Raw genomic sequence first — 18,174 nt, forward strand, 5'->3', positions numbered from 1 at the left:
TGCAGTGCCAATACCCCCCCCCCCCTTCCCCTCAGATCTTGTCACTCCATCTAAATGGAAAGTCTTTTCTTCTTGGATTGGTTAATTAAAATCCATCCCTCCACTCCCTGTCCCTGCACTGTATCTCTCTCTCTCTCTCTCTCTCTCTCTCTCTCTCGCTACCTCTCTCTCTCGCTACCTCTCTCTCTCCCTACCCACCTTTCTCTCCTGTGTGTTACTTTATCTCTCTCTCTCTCTCGTTTCTCTCCCCTCCATTATTAACATGGCCCCTCTGTCCCCAAGGCTGGAACGGCAGAGTGCAAGCCAGATAGTGCCGAGAGAGAGAAAAGAGGTGAGAGGTAGAGAGAGAGAGAGAGACAGAGAGCGGTAGAGAGAGGCTCGTGAGAGATTGATTCAGCTATTGTTACTCGTACCCCACTCCTTTTTTTCAGCGAGAGGGCTCATGCCAGAAGTATTTTTAAGTGCTCTCCACTCCATTGTTCTCCTTCTCCACTAATCTTGTTAGATAACTCTTCCCTCTCTATCTCCCTTGCTCTCTCTCTCTCTCTCTCTCTCTCTCCCTCCCTCCGTCTCTCTCGCTCTCCTTCTCTCCATTCCCTCTCTCTTTGCCTTCCTTCCTCATTCTCACTCTCTCTCTCTCTCTCACTCTCTCCACTGCTCTCTCGCTCGCACTCTCCCTGATTCTCTACCTCTCGCCCTCCTCCTCCACCTCCTCTGCTCTCCACTGCCCACTCAGCAAACGACAAGTCTTATGAGCCACCGCCGTTGAGAGTATATGCAGTTTGCCTAAAAAAAGACAGAGAGAGAGAGAGAGAGATAGAGAGAGATGACAACACTATGTTATTAGTAGTGGGTGGACTGGAAGAATTCTGCTGTCCAGTGCAGGTTGTTTGTTATGATACAGCGACCGACCTGAGGGTTGTGAAAGCACCCACACCCACACACACGCACAAAGATAATGCTGATGGGTGTGGTCTTCCCAGCACGACACTTCTGCATCCGTACGTCGTACCTCCGGTTTAACGGAATGACGCCACTGTGTTTGGATCGGCACGGCAGTCCTGTTCTGACAGGGAGGTGATGAGACGCTAACTCACTGTGCTAAAAAGTAACAGGCGATGCAGGGAACCCATCCAGTCTGTCTGGCTCTGACTACTGGTTTCTAGGAACGCCTCATACTGGCCACAGAGAGCTCTGACCTTCCAGCCAGCCGTTTAGTCCGCGCGGGCCGATACAAATGAGGTCGCCGCCATCCTATTGCCGAGATGAGTTCACTCCTTAAGTTAGTACAGGTGAGGGGAAGCGGCCATGTTAAAGTGCCTTCTTTTTCTCTTTTCTCTCCGCCACGGGGAAAGTGGGTCACGGGAACCGAGGGGAAAGGGATCGCTGGAGCAACAGCACCCACTAGTGGCGAACGACTGGAAGTACAAGCCGAGCAGTAAACATCAATAAATGAAGTGGGAGGGCGGTTTGTGGTTCGGGGGAATTTGTAGGAGTCTGCTTGGGTTGAAGTTATTGCCTGCTTGAGTTGAGCTAGTGGATCATCTTCCAGCCAGGCAACTCATGCATCACTTGGTTCAACAGATCCTAACCACCCGGTGTGAGGCCACTACTCAGCCCATAGTTCACTGTCCTCCTCTCCACAAAGGAAACCAGTCCAACTCTGTGAACGATGTAGTGTGTTTGGCGGGGGTTTTGTGTGTGTGTGTGTGTGTGTGTGTGTGTGTGTGTGTGTGCGGTTGTGTGTGTGTGTGCATATATACATGTGTGCGCATGTGTGTGTATACATGTATGTGTGGGTTTGTGGTTGTGCATGTTTACGCTTTCATCTATGTGAGAGTGTGTGTGTGTGTGTGTGTGTGTGTGTGCGTGCGTGTTGGCTGTTGCTGTGCAATGTCTATGTTCTACCATGTGTGTGTATGCACATGTGTGTGGGTTTGTGGTTGTGCATGTTCACGCTTTCATCTATGTGTGTTTGGATACTGCTGTGCAATGTCTATGGGTACGCATGTGTGTGGTTGATTGTGTATGTGCACGTGTGTGCACACTTTCCTCCATGAGTGTGTGTGTGTGTTTGGCTACTGCTGTGCAAGGTCTGTGTGCACTGCATTTCCCTGATTGATTTTTTACAGTACAATTTGCATGACCCAAAAACGCCCGTCTGTCCGGGGGCGTCATAAATCAGGGGGAGCCCGGAGAATCCTCCTGGCTCCTTTTGTTCTCTGGTCCTCGCGAGGTGATAAATCGAAACCCGCGCCCGGCTAATAAGCAGGGGCACGGGGGCCGCAGCGCGAACCGCCCCGAGATTTATGCGTCGCCCGGTGGATTTATATTGGGAGGGGAGCAATCTGCGGAAACCAAATCTATTTATTCCTTTGTTCCCCTTTCGGGGGCCCTGGGAGATGGCTACGTCCTCTCGGAGGCGGGTGTATGCGCTGATGCATCATGGGAAGGTGGGCGGGGGGGTGGGCTGGCGGGTGGGAGGGATGGCGGTAATGGAATAAGCTGCATTTTGTTTTCACTTTAGTGATTTTCACTTAGGTGTTTATTAGCAGCGGAAGAGGGACGCTGGCTGCTGATTCCATTGTGTTCGACTCAGACTCCGTCTCAGTACCCTGGATACTGTGCTTCACCTGCGCCTCCAGCCCAGAGCAGGAACGCTGGTCCATATTTGTACAACTCACAAAAACAAATCGTTTTAACGAAGCAACGCACACAGAGCGTGTTTGAGGCAGGGTTGTGTTAGTTAACCTCGCTTCTTACATAGGACTTAATTTCTTTTTACATTTACATTTTACATTTAGGGGATTTTGCTCACGCTTTCATCCAAAGCGACTATTCATTCACACATTTACATGCCGTCGACGGAGTCGACCATGCCAGCTCGTCAGGAGCAGTTAGGGTGAGGTGCCCCTTGCTCAGGGACACCTCGAAACTCAGCTAGAGGAGCCGGGGATTGAACTAGCAACCTTCTGGCTACCAGTCAATACGTAGTACCTGCTGAGCCACTGCCGCCCCACGCGGTGCTAGAACATGTGTGAACGGATCAATTAATGAATTGATTAATAGACTATAAAACTAAAAAGCTGGTTAGGCTCGCCGCCAGAAATCCAGATAAAAGTTAGACTTGTCAGGCGGCAGGAACAAGACAAGGGGCGTCAGTGCGGAGGCAAAGGAGATCCAAAAGGATCGCAGGTACTCAACACGCTCACCCGCGAGCAAAACCTTTTTGAGGCAACCAGGCCCGTGAGCTCCAGTGAGGCGAGGTGATACGTTGACAGGAAAAGTGGTCCTTTTAAGCAGATGATCAATGCTATCATCTTCCGCAAAGATGACTGGAAAAAGGAGGAGAGATGGGAGGGGGGGGGGGGGGAGGAAGAGGTGTAGGGTTTCTGATGAGCCAAAAATGCCAGCGGAGCACGTCGCCCATCACTCCCTCCCCTCCTCTGCTCGTCATCGTCAGTGTTTCATATTCCAGCGATCCATCTTTCTATTTATCCATCCATCACATCTCATCCCTTGCAATATGTCACCCATCTATCCTCTCTCCACCTTTCTGTCTGCCTCTTCATCTCTCTCTCTTTCTTTCGCGCTTCCTATATCTCCCTGTCTCTCTCTCTCTCTCTCTCTCTCTCTCTCTCTTCATCTCTCCACCTCTCTCTCTCTATGGGCCCTATTTTAACGGTCTGAAACGCAAGTGAGAAGCGCCAAGCGCAAGTAGCTTTGTGGGCGGTCCTATAGCGACGTTGCTATTTTACCGGTGCATAAATGACTCTTGCGCCCGGCGCAAATCTAAAAAGGGTCGGTCTGAAGTAGCCTGATTACCTGTAAGGTGTGGTTTGGGCGTAACGTGCAATAAACCAATGAGAGTGCCATCTCCCATCCCCTTTAAGAGCGCATTTAAATCTGACGAGTTGATATTTTGACAGCACGTTTGCAGTCTCCGATGAGACAGATGCATTACCACATGAATTTCAAACTTCAAATGGCTCAGTTTATGCCCAAATAATATGGCCTAATTCGCACATGGAATAGCGTTTTCTTCCACAGCTTCAGAAACAATGAGTCCTCAAATAAATTTCGGCAAAGAAAACTTAACACACATATGATACGCAATGCATTAACAAACATTGTTTCTTACCAGTATTGTATGCATTATCGTTATCGACTTGTGTTCCTAATATGCATATGTCCCACCGTTAATATACATTGCCATGGACTGTATTATGCGTTAGGTGTTTAGTTTGCGTGTGTTTAAACAGATGGACGCGCACACGCATTCATTGATTCTTTTACACATACACACACACGTGCCCCCATTCATTCATTCTTTTTAACACTCACTCGCGGTAAAACAATGTTTTCTCACGATCAAATACTCATCAATCCTAAAAGTTATGGGCTTGTACACGATGTCTGTGTCAAGAAAATATGTGTTTGCTGTACGGTGTTTGCAGATGCATTGATTTAAAAGTACAACTTATTACCGCTGTATCAGCTGTTCTTTCCCAAATAATTAACCAAGAATGTGTGACAAAGTGTATGTGCGAGGTGCACAAGCAACATTATGCATGCGACCTTAAAATAGCATCTGAACAACGCGCCACTGACTTTAAACCAGGTGTTTCCTGGTTTGTGGCGCAATTGTTTTCTGAAACTGCAAAATAGCACCAGGGAACGTTTGCGCCAGAACACGCCTCCTCCTTTTGCCAAACCGCCCCTTGGGGCGCAAGATCATTCTCTAATTGACAGGCACGTGGCGGTGGAGGGAAAAGAACGCTCTGTGCCAGTTGCAAACTAGCAAAGACACATGCGTCAGTGTAGAAAGTCAACTGCGCCGGATGCAAGATAGGGCCCTATGTCCCTCTCTCCCACTGTTTCTTCATATCTCCACCTCTCTCTCTGTCTCTCTCTCCCTCTCTTTCTTCATCCCTCCCCTCTCCCCCTCGACACACATAAATGTTCATCCATCTACTGCTTCCTGCACATCAGTCTTGCCGTCAATGAGACTCTTGAGTGATCAAACTGCTTGGCGGTAGATTCCCCCAGCAGAAAGAGCTTCAGCCTCCGTCGACAAGAATCCAATCTCCCCCTAGCTCACAGAAGGTCCTCCTCTTTGTGGTGAATAAAGGGTAGGTGTGGGCAAAGTCTCATCTAAACTTTGACAACTTTCTCTGCTTCCAAAGACGCGTCGCGTCTACTTTTTTTTTCTGTCCTTCTGCAGCTGAATGCGTCACCTTTATTTTTGTCTTTTTATTTTATAAGTTTTTTCGTTCTCCGGTTGCCATTCACTCACAGTGAATCTAACCAACGTTGGATTCCCAGAAGATAATGATGTTGCACTCTTTTCGTTCTCTCTGTCTGGGCAGAGATGAAAGGAGCATGAATACGGAGGCGTGCTTCCAATCAATCTTAGAACAACGGATATAAAAAGTGAGAAGTGTCATCGACTTCAAGCAAGCATGATTCTCGGCTCATTAAAGCACTAACAACAAAACTCAAACTAAGATCCTGCTTTTTAAATCATTCATATCTTTTCCCCTAAAACAATTCATAAACACAGCGCATGCAGCAGCACTCTTACCAAGACTTGCAGCCAGTCGACGGTTCTAAGTTTAAGTTTTCTATTTTTATGAGCTTTGAGGCTGGGTTTGGTACGTTTCGAGGATGCTTGCATGACACCCCATCAACGTCAAACTGACAAACAAAACCACCGCCACAGCTCCCTGCGGTTGGTTACGTGATGCAAATTCCCAACGGAACAGATGTGCCTTAATCAGCGTGTATTTCGTTATACATTAATAATACTACATCAGAGTGGGGGAGACAGAGGGGGAGAGAGAGAGAGAGAGAGAGAGAGACAGAGAGCGGAAGTGATGGAGGAATAGAGAAAGAGAGGGAGAGCAGGAAAGGCAGAAAGGTTTGGGAGGGAGAGAGAGAGGCAGAGAGAGAGAGAGAGCGAGAGAGAGAGAGCGAGAGACAGAGAGAGAGAGATGTAGATAGAGAGAGAGAGAGAGGCAGAGAGAGAGAGAAGTAGAGAGAGGGAGAGCGAGCGGGAGAGAGAGAGAGAGAGAGAGAGAGAGAGAGCGAGCGAGAGAGAGAGAGATAAAATGCATCCCCAGTGTTCATTTTTAGCTATCGCTGGCTTGGGCACACATGCGCGCGGCTCGGAGAAGGCACTGACGAGCTGAGCACCAAGTTTTTGACACAATGGTGTCAAACTCTGGAGTGTGATGTTCGGGCCCGCACAGCGCCACTATGCTCGCTGTAGAAACAAGCAAGCGGGCCCTGCTGTTCCCCAGGCTTATGTGGCAATTAGTGCATTTCCGGGAGTAGTTGCCGTGATCGCGGAGGACGGGAGCACCTCTCCCCAGCGCTCCTTCATTCAGGAGGCCCTCAGGCGCAACGGCACATGGAGGATGACGGCGTTCCCGCAGCTGATGGGAGTCCGTGGAAGGGAATGACGAGAAGAATGTTTCCCACGTGACGGACTTAACAGCACAGAGAGGGGGAGAGGGAGGGGCTTGCCAGGGAGGGGCTTGCCAGGGTGGCGTTACGTGCCAGCGAGGACGGGTTGTTACCGGGCTGGTCCAATCAGGCTTCAGAATTATTTGGGAACAATTTGATTGGCTGGCGGGTTTTTTTCCCGATGTGTTCGGGAATTGAACGTGGTCGTGTAACTGGGAGGGGCTGACGTCAACCCACAGACGCGGCGCATTTGGGTGCGTGTCTTGACAGGATTCAATACATTATTGAGTCGATTTAAAGTTCTAAAGTTTATATTTGAAGAAAACACACACACACACATACACAGACAAACTCTTACATGGGGGTACACTTCCAAGGACACACACACACACTTACATGGTACACTTCCACGGACACACACACACACACTTACATGGGGGTACACTTAAATGGACACACACGCATGCACACACACACACACACACACACACACACACACACACACACAATCAACTCCCGGTGGGCCAACTGTTAATATCACCGTCGCTGTCCTTAGCACAACGCCTTCTCCCAGCTTACTTACCGTTGAAGGAAAAGACCCTGATTTATCAGAGCTTATTTATTTATCTTCGTGTCTCCGATAACGCTGACGCCAAGAGTGGAAGGAGGGGAACGCAGAGTAAACGCTCGGTGTAACTCAGTGTTAATCGAGGCCATAAAACCACACACACACACACACACACACACGCAGACACGCAGACACGCGCGCAAGCACACACGCATGAACACACTTACATGGGGGTACACTTCCACTGACACACACAATCACACACACTTACATTGGGATACTCTTCAATGGACACACACAAACACACGCACACACGCACACACACACCCCCCCCCCCCCCCCCCCCCCCACACCGTGTGTGTGTGTGTGTGTGTGTGAGATAAGTGTGTTTGTGTTTTGCATTCACAATGAACTCTTGGGACCTTTTTTCCAGACGTTAAAACACAGCGACTGACTAAACCATCCCCACTTATTTGTGTGTGTGTGTGTGTGTGTGTGTGTGTGTGTGTGTGTGTGTTTGTGTGTGTGTGTGTGCGCATATGACTTGTATGCATAATATATAGGTGCGGGTATTGTTTTCATGGCATATACATTTAATGTCCCTGCATGCATTCCAACATAAGTGAAGTGTTTTGGTGTTTTGCGTGTGCGTGTGTTGATGTGCAAAATTGTATAAGTCTTACAAAACAGACATGACGACACACCCTGCTTTGTGACGTCTTCATGATGCGCTGCACAAACTCTGCAGCTCTCGCACAACACAGATTCTATTTTCAGCAGCCCTAATTATTCATAGGGAGGGGGTATGAGTGTGTGTGGTCTATTGATGGTTTTCTGTAGAACTCTGCAGAAGAGGATAAAACCAACAAGGATTTGATGGCCACAAACATCAATTCCCATTGGTGACACGTTTCTCTGCCTGACCAAACAAACGGGGTACTTTACTGTTAAACACCCTGACCTGGTTGTATCTCTTGCCCCCTCTCTCGCCCTCTCTCTCTCTCTCTCTCTCTCTCTCTCTCTCTCTCTCTTTTCACAGGGAGGTTCAGAGGAGTTCTCTTCTTTCTTTTTTCTGGTCGTTGGCAGCAATCGCGATCAAGCATTCCAAGCAGGTGAGAAAAAGCATACACACACACACGTGCACACACGCACAAGCACAGACGCACACAGACGCACACACACACCAATGAAATTACTCCTGACAGCCATACACTCTGTATATTGGATTCAGCTCCAACAGCGTAATCACATTTGCAATTATCAAATGTCAAGGCGTGCACCTGTTCAAGGGTTTTCAGAATGTCAAATGTTGGAAATCAAATGATAGGTCAAGCGACTAAACAGGGTTAAAATGGACATCCCACCCAACGTCGGTGCCTGATGCACGGTACACTCACAGATTAAATCAATTTAGCTTAGCCTTCTTATGTATTGAATATTATCACCGTGATGAATAAGTTCTCGACTTAAATTTATTAACAACCTTTCAGTCCCATGTTTTAAACCGGTGTCAGAGAATAAGGAGCTGGCCTTAAAGGATTCTAAAGTGAATTAGTTTGACGTTTAGTTGATAATATAGAAGTCATTATATACAGGTATACTATATACCGGGGATTACTTCAGTTGAATCCACAAGGCAGCAATGCCAGCATTAAAGCAGGCTAATAACGCCCTCTAGAGTACAAAGTGGTTAACTGCTACGCAAAGACCAGGACGGTCTATCATTACCTGTTACCCTCCCTCACACACGCATACGCACACTCACACACACACATACACACATAAGCACACACTTAAACACACGCATGCACACAGACCCACAAACGTGCACACACACACACACACACACACACACATACACACACACATAGTTAGATAGATAAATAGATGGATAGAGACTATATTTATCCTGGAGAAAATAAGACAGGCTGTAGAAAACACAATTATACACACACAATAAAGATATGCAATATACACAATGAAAAACAGCCTGATTAAAGTAGTAACACAATGCCTAAATAATATAGACACAAAGCTTTCAGCTGTGGAAAAGACATTGTACTAAAAGCTTATCCTCTCTAGTCGCATAAATTAGTCCTCAACTTTACTTTCACCGACGACATCGTCATCTTCAGAAGGAGGAAGATATTGTGTGACATGGACATGGAGAGACCTTGCACAAACAACGCTGTTATTTCAGCTCAAATGAGCTTATCAACACACACACACACACACACACACACACACACAAACAGCATATGCTGAAGTCACAAGGTTCAACCATGTGTCCATAGAATTATCAGTGAACCCATCACCAAGTGCTGGCAGAATAATTGTTTTACAGTGTGTTGCACCCACACACCACACACACACACACACACACACACACACACACACACACACACACACACGCGTTGATGCAACCTTACCACGCACACAAACCCGTCTTCCTCCCACACTTCAACTCAACGTGAGCATCGCTCCCGGGAGAAGGCCCTCTCCTTGTCTCTGAGTGACCCGGTTGCATTTCAGATCTGGAAAAAAAAAAAAAAAAAAGGCGAACAACAACTCCAACTAAGTAAGAGTAAGGAGGCTGGGGCTGAGCAGCCAGGCTGAACGGCGTGCTTCCAGTGGAAGACGCTCCCCCTCTCGCCCCCCCAGCAGTGCTTCGTTATGTACAGAGCGCCGGAGAAGGCTCAGGTGTGTGAGAGACGGGGATGAAGGTTGACAGTTGGAGACGTGGTCCCCCGTCGAAGGAGAAGACAACAGCTTAAGGGCTGAGCACTGAGCGAGGAGCGGGAACAACGCCGCCGTGTTCCAGTGTTAAAATCGACGGTGTAACAAACGCCTCGCGTCTTTTTACTTTGGGATGTCACTGATTTTTATTCCTACGCCTCAATTTTTGCGTTCGTTTTACATGCAAAGGATTCAAAGTCGTTTTTGAAGAGAAATGTAACCGGGGCTATAAAACCCTTCATAAAGTTAACCGGGACGGTGTTTAATGGTTTGAGTCCGGTGAAGCCGTGTCTTGTGACAATGGCTCTAGGGCCATGGACTTCTTGTCCTTGAAAACTGAAGAACACTGGAACACTTATACTATGTAGCAATATTAACATAAAGGCACGGCCACACCAAAACAACACACAAGCCTGCTAGCAAAGAGTACCGAACGGTTTGAATATAGTTCTGAATATTTGATTCAAGATCAGTTTAAGAACCTTGCATGTGTGTGTGTGTGTTTGTGTGTGTATTCGTGTGAACATGTGCATGTACGTGTTATAGGCAGTGTATGGATGTGTGTGTGTGTGTGTGTGTGTGTATGTATGTGTGTGCTCGTGTTTCTGTTTGTGTGCGTCTCCAGTTTTATTTGTGTACCGTGTACCCATGTTTTTGTGTGAGTTTGTGCATGAGTGTATGTGTGTGTGTGCCTGTGTTTCTGTTTGTGTGTGTCTGCCCATATTTGTGTGTGTACCAATTTTTTTTGTGTGTGTGTGTCTGTGCATGCAGGGATTCTTAAGTGTGACCCGGGTTATGATTTATGATGGAGCTTGAGGCGACTCTGTGCTGGGTCATGGGAGAATCATGGCTGCCAGACTCAGAGGGCAGGAGCTTCTCTCTCTCTCCCCCTCCCCCCCCTATTCATGCTGGAGGACTGCACACATACACACACACACACACACCGATGCACAGCATCCAGGTCAACTGTGTGTAGGTGCAGGTGTTGTTATGCGTGCACTCATCTGACAAGGACACACACAGATAGTGTGTCATATGCATGTTTACCCAGGCCGCACACTTACACATGAAACACAATGATTTGCGTGCATGCACACACTCACAAACCCACACCCGCACACACGCACACACACACGCACACACACACACAGGAACAAACCCACCTGAAGACTTCAACAGTTTCACATTCCAGGACTGCGTAGCCTCCACAGGATGGAGGATTTGCCCATGAGCATCCAAGCTGTTTTCTAAAGACATCTCATCCTGGGCTGAATGCACTTTCCAAGAGGTTATTTTTATGCAAATGGTGAGAGTGAACCGCACACGTTTACCCAGAGAGCTCGTAAAGAGAGAGGCAGCTGGGATGCCAGGAGAAAGTCTCTTCAATTGACCTTTTGCTCGTTGCTTTGAGCGTAGATCTATCACCGGGATGAAGGCTAAGAAATCTCCGCCATTTTACTTTTCACAGTTTGTCGAGAAGCAAGTCTTGCTATTGTTGAAGTCACTGCGTATAGTCACTGTGTACATCACTCAAACAAAACTTTTGGGATTGGTGGTGGTATGCATTTTAGAATACTTCACATGACTGTGTCGAGTTAATGTTATGTGAAATAGTATACAATAGTTATAATTGCTATGATTATTGTTATTATTACTAAAGGACAAGGGCCGAGAGAGAGAGAGAGAGAGAGAGAGAGAGAGAGAGAGAGAGAGAGAGAGAGAGAGAGAGAGAGAGAGAGAGTGTCAGTACATTTACATGCAGAGCTTAATAAGATAAAATCCATAGATCAACTATGCTCCACTATTGGACAACTGCAATTGTCCGCGTATACATGGCGGTGAGATAATCGATTCATTGGCCGAAGCATGTCATTCCCTCGTACGATAGGTGGCGCTGTACCCATTTCAACTAGTGGTAGTAAAGCCACCGGCTGACCTCTTGACGTCACCAGCAACTACAAACTCAGGCAGACGCGGCCTTCGAGATAGATGTTTTCAGGAGACAGCTGTCAGTTCACTTCGGGTACACGTCATGTCTCCGACGCTCCATTGTTACGACCTCTCGGTCGTATGCGGACTCCTCCGGCGGCGGAGCAGCGGGAGGAGTCCAGCCGGAGGAGTCCGCATACGACCGCGGGTCAGAACAAATGGAGCGTCGGAGAAATGACATGGACCCGAAGTGAACTGACAGCTGTCCCCCATACTGCAACAATCCCTTCCTCTCATATGTCGCGTTTCGACCTGGACTTCAGAGTCAAACCCAGAGTTCCCTCCCCCAATTCCTTCTCCACCATGGCCGAGATAACCCCCACTACGAGTTGTTGTGTAAGTACCAGAGTCGGAGAACCCGACGCAGTCTTTAAGATTCATAATATCAGAGAATATCCCCGTCAGTCCGGTAGCGGCGCAATTAATGAAGAAGATCGCCTACACGTCAGAAGAAAAAAACTTTTATTTCGACGGATTTGCCCGAGGTTGCTTCTTTACAACCTCGCTGATCACCAACGTTTAGGGAAACGTGCACTTTCAATTCAGCCTTGGGTGAAATCGGGGCGTAGTGTGTACTGAACGCATGTTGATGAAGATACACTAAGGGGTAACTTCATTGGCGACGACACCGCCAACCTTTTTAAATAAATCGCTGTCTTCCGTTTTCCGACGGCGACAACCATAAAAATTAATAAAAAGAATTAAATATTTATATTTATTAAGAAATAAGAATTATTCATGTCTATGGCAACAACAACACGGCTACCCTCTCCTTCCGGCTCACGGCCCCCGGCCTCAAGATCACGAGTAGGCGCAGAACGCAAACTCCGATACAACGCGGGTTCTCATGCAGGTAGAAGGCCGTCTATGAACGCGTTTTCTAGGTGTTCTTATCCGATTTCGCTTGTCCATTCATCTACCGATTTCTGTGCGAAGCAGATCGGTTAAAGGTGTTTACATGCATTTTAAGTCCTGTTGTGGTCTTGTTCGTTTATTTACCCGATTACGACTCTACATGTGAAGACGGATGGATGGATGTAAATAAATGGATAGACAGACAGAAAGATGGTTTGATATATATATATATATATATATATATATATATATAGATAGATAGATAGATAGATAGATAGATAGATAGATAGATAGATAGATAGATAGTGTGTGTGTGTACTTGTGGTAACCATGTTCTCTATGTCTAACCCCACCTTTAATGACCCGTGTATAGAATGCACTCTCTGGATAATTTAATCTCTGGATAATAAAGCAACTAAATGATACTAGATTCAGCTCAGCAGATAGATGGAGATCCACGTTGAAATAAACACTGCTCATCGGATCCCCTTCATCGCGACTCAGCGATGCGGCCGGTTACCATATTATCGCGTTACCGTCGGCAACGGCGAGGTCTTTTATTTAGCTAAAAGGTGGTGTAATTGCGGCGCCGTCGTGTCTGCGCCTGGAGAGCGGCACACGATAATGCGTCATCCACTCAAGGGACGGAAATGGATCACTCCAGAATCATGTATTTGGCTGGTGTTGGCCATCTCCAGTGTCTTGTTCTCCCCTTCTCTTTGGCACAATAAATAAGTTACAGCAGAGCGCAGGAAAAACAGCCCCGCTGGCGATGGTAATTTTAGCAATATTTGTGTCTGGTTCTCTTTTTTCACAAAGATGCATTACTCTTCTTTCAGACGAGTGGTATCTCCCAGTAGGAGTTAATAATGTTATGGACATTAAGTACCCGGGCCGGGCTGAATGAAACTTGAGCCAGAACAAACATTATCAGGTGCTTGCCTGCGTGACTGGAATGCTGGTTTTGTTGAGTCTGAATCATGTTGGTGGTGTTGGATGAATTTAATTAATTAGTGAGTGAGTGGATTAATGAGGGGAGATGCAGGATGTCTTATGTCAAGTTATCCTCATATCCTTCAGTACAGAGCAAACAAATTCTTTGTGAAGATATGGGGTGCCATTGAGTCAAAATTGACTCAAATCAAAAGGTAGAGAAACAAGTAATACATTAAAAAGAAGAATACATTAACAGTTAATGTATTCTTCTTTTGAATGTATTCTCTACCTTTTGATTTACGTTTTGTGAGACTTTTATATTGGTGAGCCATGACTGGCCAATCCCGTTATCTAAATGAAAACTAGTAATCAGATGCAGATCCAAAACACCTGCTGGGTCTTTCTTCAGCAAACATTTGCAAAATGAAAAGAGAAAGGAAGTGAAGAACACCTAAAGTAAGACTAGATTCCAAAGATGCTTTGTTTAAAAGAGAATTAAGCTGAACATTACAGGGCTAAGCACTTTATAAACAGTAGTAATATAAAATTTGCAATCCAAGTCCAACATTGTGGGGCTATGCGCACAACTATGGTGGCCGAGACGTCCATCAAACTGCATTTCTGCACAAATTATAATCGTCTGTATCTTATGGTTGTGGAAACTGCACTAAGATATTATTCAAGCAAAACTTCTGTTTAATTGAATGTAGGACTACGGGATTACATAAACGTATTAGTTAATTTGCATGTCTAAGGCAGCTACAACTGTATGGGATGTATGATAAGTTATGATAGTCCGAAGCAAAGTACAGTCAGGCATCACCTCACCTGGGTCTCCAGTCAAGCCTCTGGATGTTCAAAGGGTTCATCTATTTTGTAGGCCTCATGAACAGAGTGAATAAGACATTCGGGCTATGAGAAGGCCCGATATGAACCGTGTAGCGTTTGAATAAGCTAACACTGCTGTGAGGGAAATTTCAGGTGATACAGCAGCACATTGCAGAAGTAGAAACGTTGCATGTCGAAAGAATAATACTGTATGTTTAAATATCTACATAGACTTATGTTCTGTACTGAAGTACATGAAGACAACAGCTGAATGAGTAAATAAATAATGAATGACCTGCTGACTTCATTCACGAATGGACGGATGGATGGATGGATGGATGTGTGATGGATCACATCCAGGAGTTTATTCATGCGCGTGTGAATGCATTGATGAACGAGGGAATTACAAAGTGTCCTCCGACACAAACAGTGCTGCCCTCACACATTAATGGAGCGCCACTGACTCCGACCTGTTCTTTATCTCCTAGGTGGCGGTCAAAGGGGGTCGTGGACTGAGTGGTGGGTTGGTGAGGAACGCCCGGAGCGTTGGACACGATGTTGGCACCTGCATGAACCCGACGTTGGAGCCTGGGCACCAGGTTAGTAGGGTCAGCACCCCTCCGTAACAGACGGGCACAGGGGATTCACCGGTTCATTGAAGTGCACGGGGGATTTAGTCTTGTTCTTTATTAGGCAATGTTTTCAATCAACTTTTATACAGAAGATATCTCTATCTATCTATCTATCTATCTATCTATCTATCTATCTATCTATGTATCCATCCATCCATCCATCCATCTTGCTCTCTCTTGCTCACTCTCTCTCTTTCACATTTGTAATCCAATACATATATAGATATAAAAAGAGTTAAATTAACAAACGTGAACATGGATCCAGTCGCTTGATTTGAATTTGGTATGTTTTATGAGTTGATATGTTTGTTGAAGTTGCATCGGAAAAAAAGATTACCATGTCGCTTCTGAACAACCTCTTACGACTTATGTAATTCCTAGACAAGTTAGTCCAGACATTCGCCAAAGCAAAAACGAGCATACTGTCTTTATCATTAATTATTCATCTTCACATGTCTGAGACCAAGGCAACATCCCGGCAGCAGATGTTGTGGCTCATCGGAGAACTCTTCCCTCCCAGGGTGTTCCCGGCATTCCGCGGTACAGTGCAAAACGCCATAGCCTGCACACGTTCAGAGGAATACATACAAAATAAATAATTAATGCAAACCATACATAAAGAATCGCACCCCCGAGGCCTCTGTGAGAGCGAGGCTTAGCAAACGCACCCAGGCCCGCCATAAATATTGTAGGGTGGGAGCACACTGAGGGCTTTTTGGTCCATGAATTATTACAAAGTCCAGTGGCTTTTTGTGAACCTGGGAGTGTATCGGGCCGTGCCCCGCCATTTGACAAGCTGCGGCTGGGGAATAACTGTTATGTAGACCCCACAAATAATCCCCCCCTAGATGATACACACACCCCTGTCCCCCACCCACCGGCGTTTATCACACGCGATCGGTGCACGTGACGTGCGTGCCCTGAGAACGAGCGCTCGTAAACGTGTGGTTTCAGAAAAGCGTTGATGTATAAAGCCAAGCAATTATAAAAAAAACAACTGCATGAACAACATTGAATTCATTTGAAAAAGTGCTTGTTGTCATTCAACAGCTGACAGCCGATGACTCTCTGAAGCAGTTCTTCCTGGATGACACACTTGGGATAGATTTGTTTCTTGGTGTTCTGTAGTCCTACTGTTGTTACTTGACTCACACACAGACAATATCAAGGCTAATTTCATGGACACCCACTCACCATCCCAGCGTGTTGTAACCCACGCTCAATGCCATGTGTTTATCAAACCTCACTCTTCCTCACCTTGTGAGCCCATTCACAGGCAAGTCATTTGCCGATTCAAAAAGTATTGATTCAACAAAAGTGTGGTGATGATGCTGAGGACGATAACGTGTCCTCACTGGCTAAAATCCCACCCAATGACATCGGGACATGCCATCTGCCCCCCGCTTGATTCAAAGCGCTGTGAGAGACGATTTGCATGAGCGGATCACATTACTCTCGCAGTAATGACCTGTTTCACACAACGCGAGCGAGACACGCCGAACCCCCCGACTCACGCCGTCATTAAGCAGCGTCCCCCACCACCTTCACGACGGACCAACACCCCCCCCCCCCCCCACGGAGCCGACAGGAATCATCCCCTTTGTGTTCTTCAATAGGATAATCTCTCCCGCTCTGTCTCTCCACCCCCGAGTCATTCAGAAGACAGTGTAAGAGCAGGGAGGGGGTTGCGAGGACCGGGTCTCGCTCATCCTCCTCTTCCTTGCTCCATTCATCGGCGCGAGGTAATCGCCCGCGGCGTTCGCCCCGCGTGGCGTTGGCGGTCAAGACGTCCGATTGTGCGGAGTACAATCGGAATGAAAGGAGGAGATCAACTCGGGTGTCTAAACGAGGGGGAAGGAATTTATATTTGCATTGTCGGAGCGAACACATGTCATGCAGGTTGTCTGTTCCAGTGATTAGCTTTGGAAAGAATGAAAAGAAGGTTATAATCCTGCGGTCTGCTGACGCGCCCCTTTTTGAAAAAGTGAGCATCGGGGGAGAAAGGACGGATGTGCTCTTGGGGGGTTGGGGGGGAATTTAAATGGAGGGTAAAAAAAAAGGCGGGATCAAATCTGTTTTGTGTCAGATAGTCGTCGCGCCGCCGCGTCGCGGGGTCAGTCCGCCGCTAAGCCACAGACAGACGAGAGGATTAGAGATCGAAGTACGGGGGAGTTGTGCTCGCAAATAGATTAGCATAGAGCGGAATCTGTGATTAGTGGAGGAAAAAACAGACCCGCACAAAAAAAACGCCCCAGTGAAAAACTTTTCAGATAAAGTCGTAATCGACTTAAGAACAAACTTCCCCCCGTTGGCGTGTTGCACGCCCTAACGTGAGGCGATAAACACGCTCATGTATCGCCATTAATGCTTGAAGCAACGGTAAGAAAACTGGTTTGAGGAATTTGTTCAATTCACTTCGACCCTTCGAGTAATTGCAGTGCAGCAGAGTTGTGTGTGTGTGTGTGTGTGTGTGTGTGTGTGTGTGTTTGTGTCTGTGCGTGTGTGCGTGCCTGTGTATCTGTGTTTCGGTTTGTGTGTGTGTGTTAGTGTGCCTGTGTTTCTGCTTGTGTGTGTGTGCCCAGGTTTGTGTGTGTGTATGTCTGTGTGTTTAATACAATCCACAGGATGTGTCCCAAGGCTTTACAGATGAAGGGTTTAAGGCCGGTGCATATTTTATGACTCCTAACCACAGAGACGAGCTTGCTCATTAGTCCCGTTTCCGTTACGGCCCGGATGTGTTTTAATAACACAATGTGACCATGTGGTAGCCACAAGATGGTGCTGTACTTCCCAACACAGAATGGCTTTTCATAGCAATAGTGTGTGAATCAATTCCACTGGTGATATTTGAATTAAGTGTATAGTCAAAGCTCTGCGAGATCCCCCTCTGATGTATGTGGTGGTGTGGTTGTGGTAAAGAGTGCTGAGTTACCCACCTGGCTGGATGGTTTGCGTACAATGAATTACAACAAAAAAATCGAACGCACCACTTTCAACTAAAAAGCTACGTTAGATCTAAATACGATGATCTAAAAACAAATCGTTGATACCTCCTATGTTCGCTGGTGTTTCATTTTCTCCAGCACTGGGAGAGGGATCAGAAATTGATTTCCAATTAACTGTATTATTTAAAGGTTAAACATGAAAGAAATTAAATCAAAC

At 46.6% G+C, this 18,174-nt stretch overlaps 1 protein-coding gene across 7 annotated transcripts in view; it reads left to right on the forward strand.

Annotated features, from left to right (window-relative positions):
* LOC307090792 (receptor-type tyrosine-protein phosphatase delta) overlaps positions 1-18,174 on the forward strand; it is a 361,739-nt gene that overhangs the window by 128,098 nt on the left and 215,467 nt on the right. For all 7 annotated transcript variants that reach the window (XM_079757563.1, XM_079757560.1, XM_079757565.1 and 4 more), the window contains exons 4-5: positions 8,076-8,148; positions 14,869-14,979. The gene's annotated coding sequence lies outside the window, so the exon portion shown is untranslated. The remainder of the gene's footprint in view (positions 1-8,075; positions 8,149-14,868; positions 14,980-18,174) is intronic.

Source organism: Pollachius pollachius, assembly GCF_949987615.1.
Source record: "Pollachius pollachius genome assembly, chromosome: 20".
NCBI classification, from domain to species: Eukaryota; Metazoa; Chordata; class Actinopteri; order Gadiformes; family Gadidae; genus Pollachius; species Pollachius pollachius.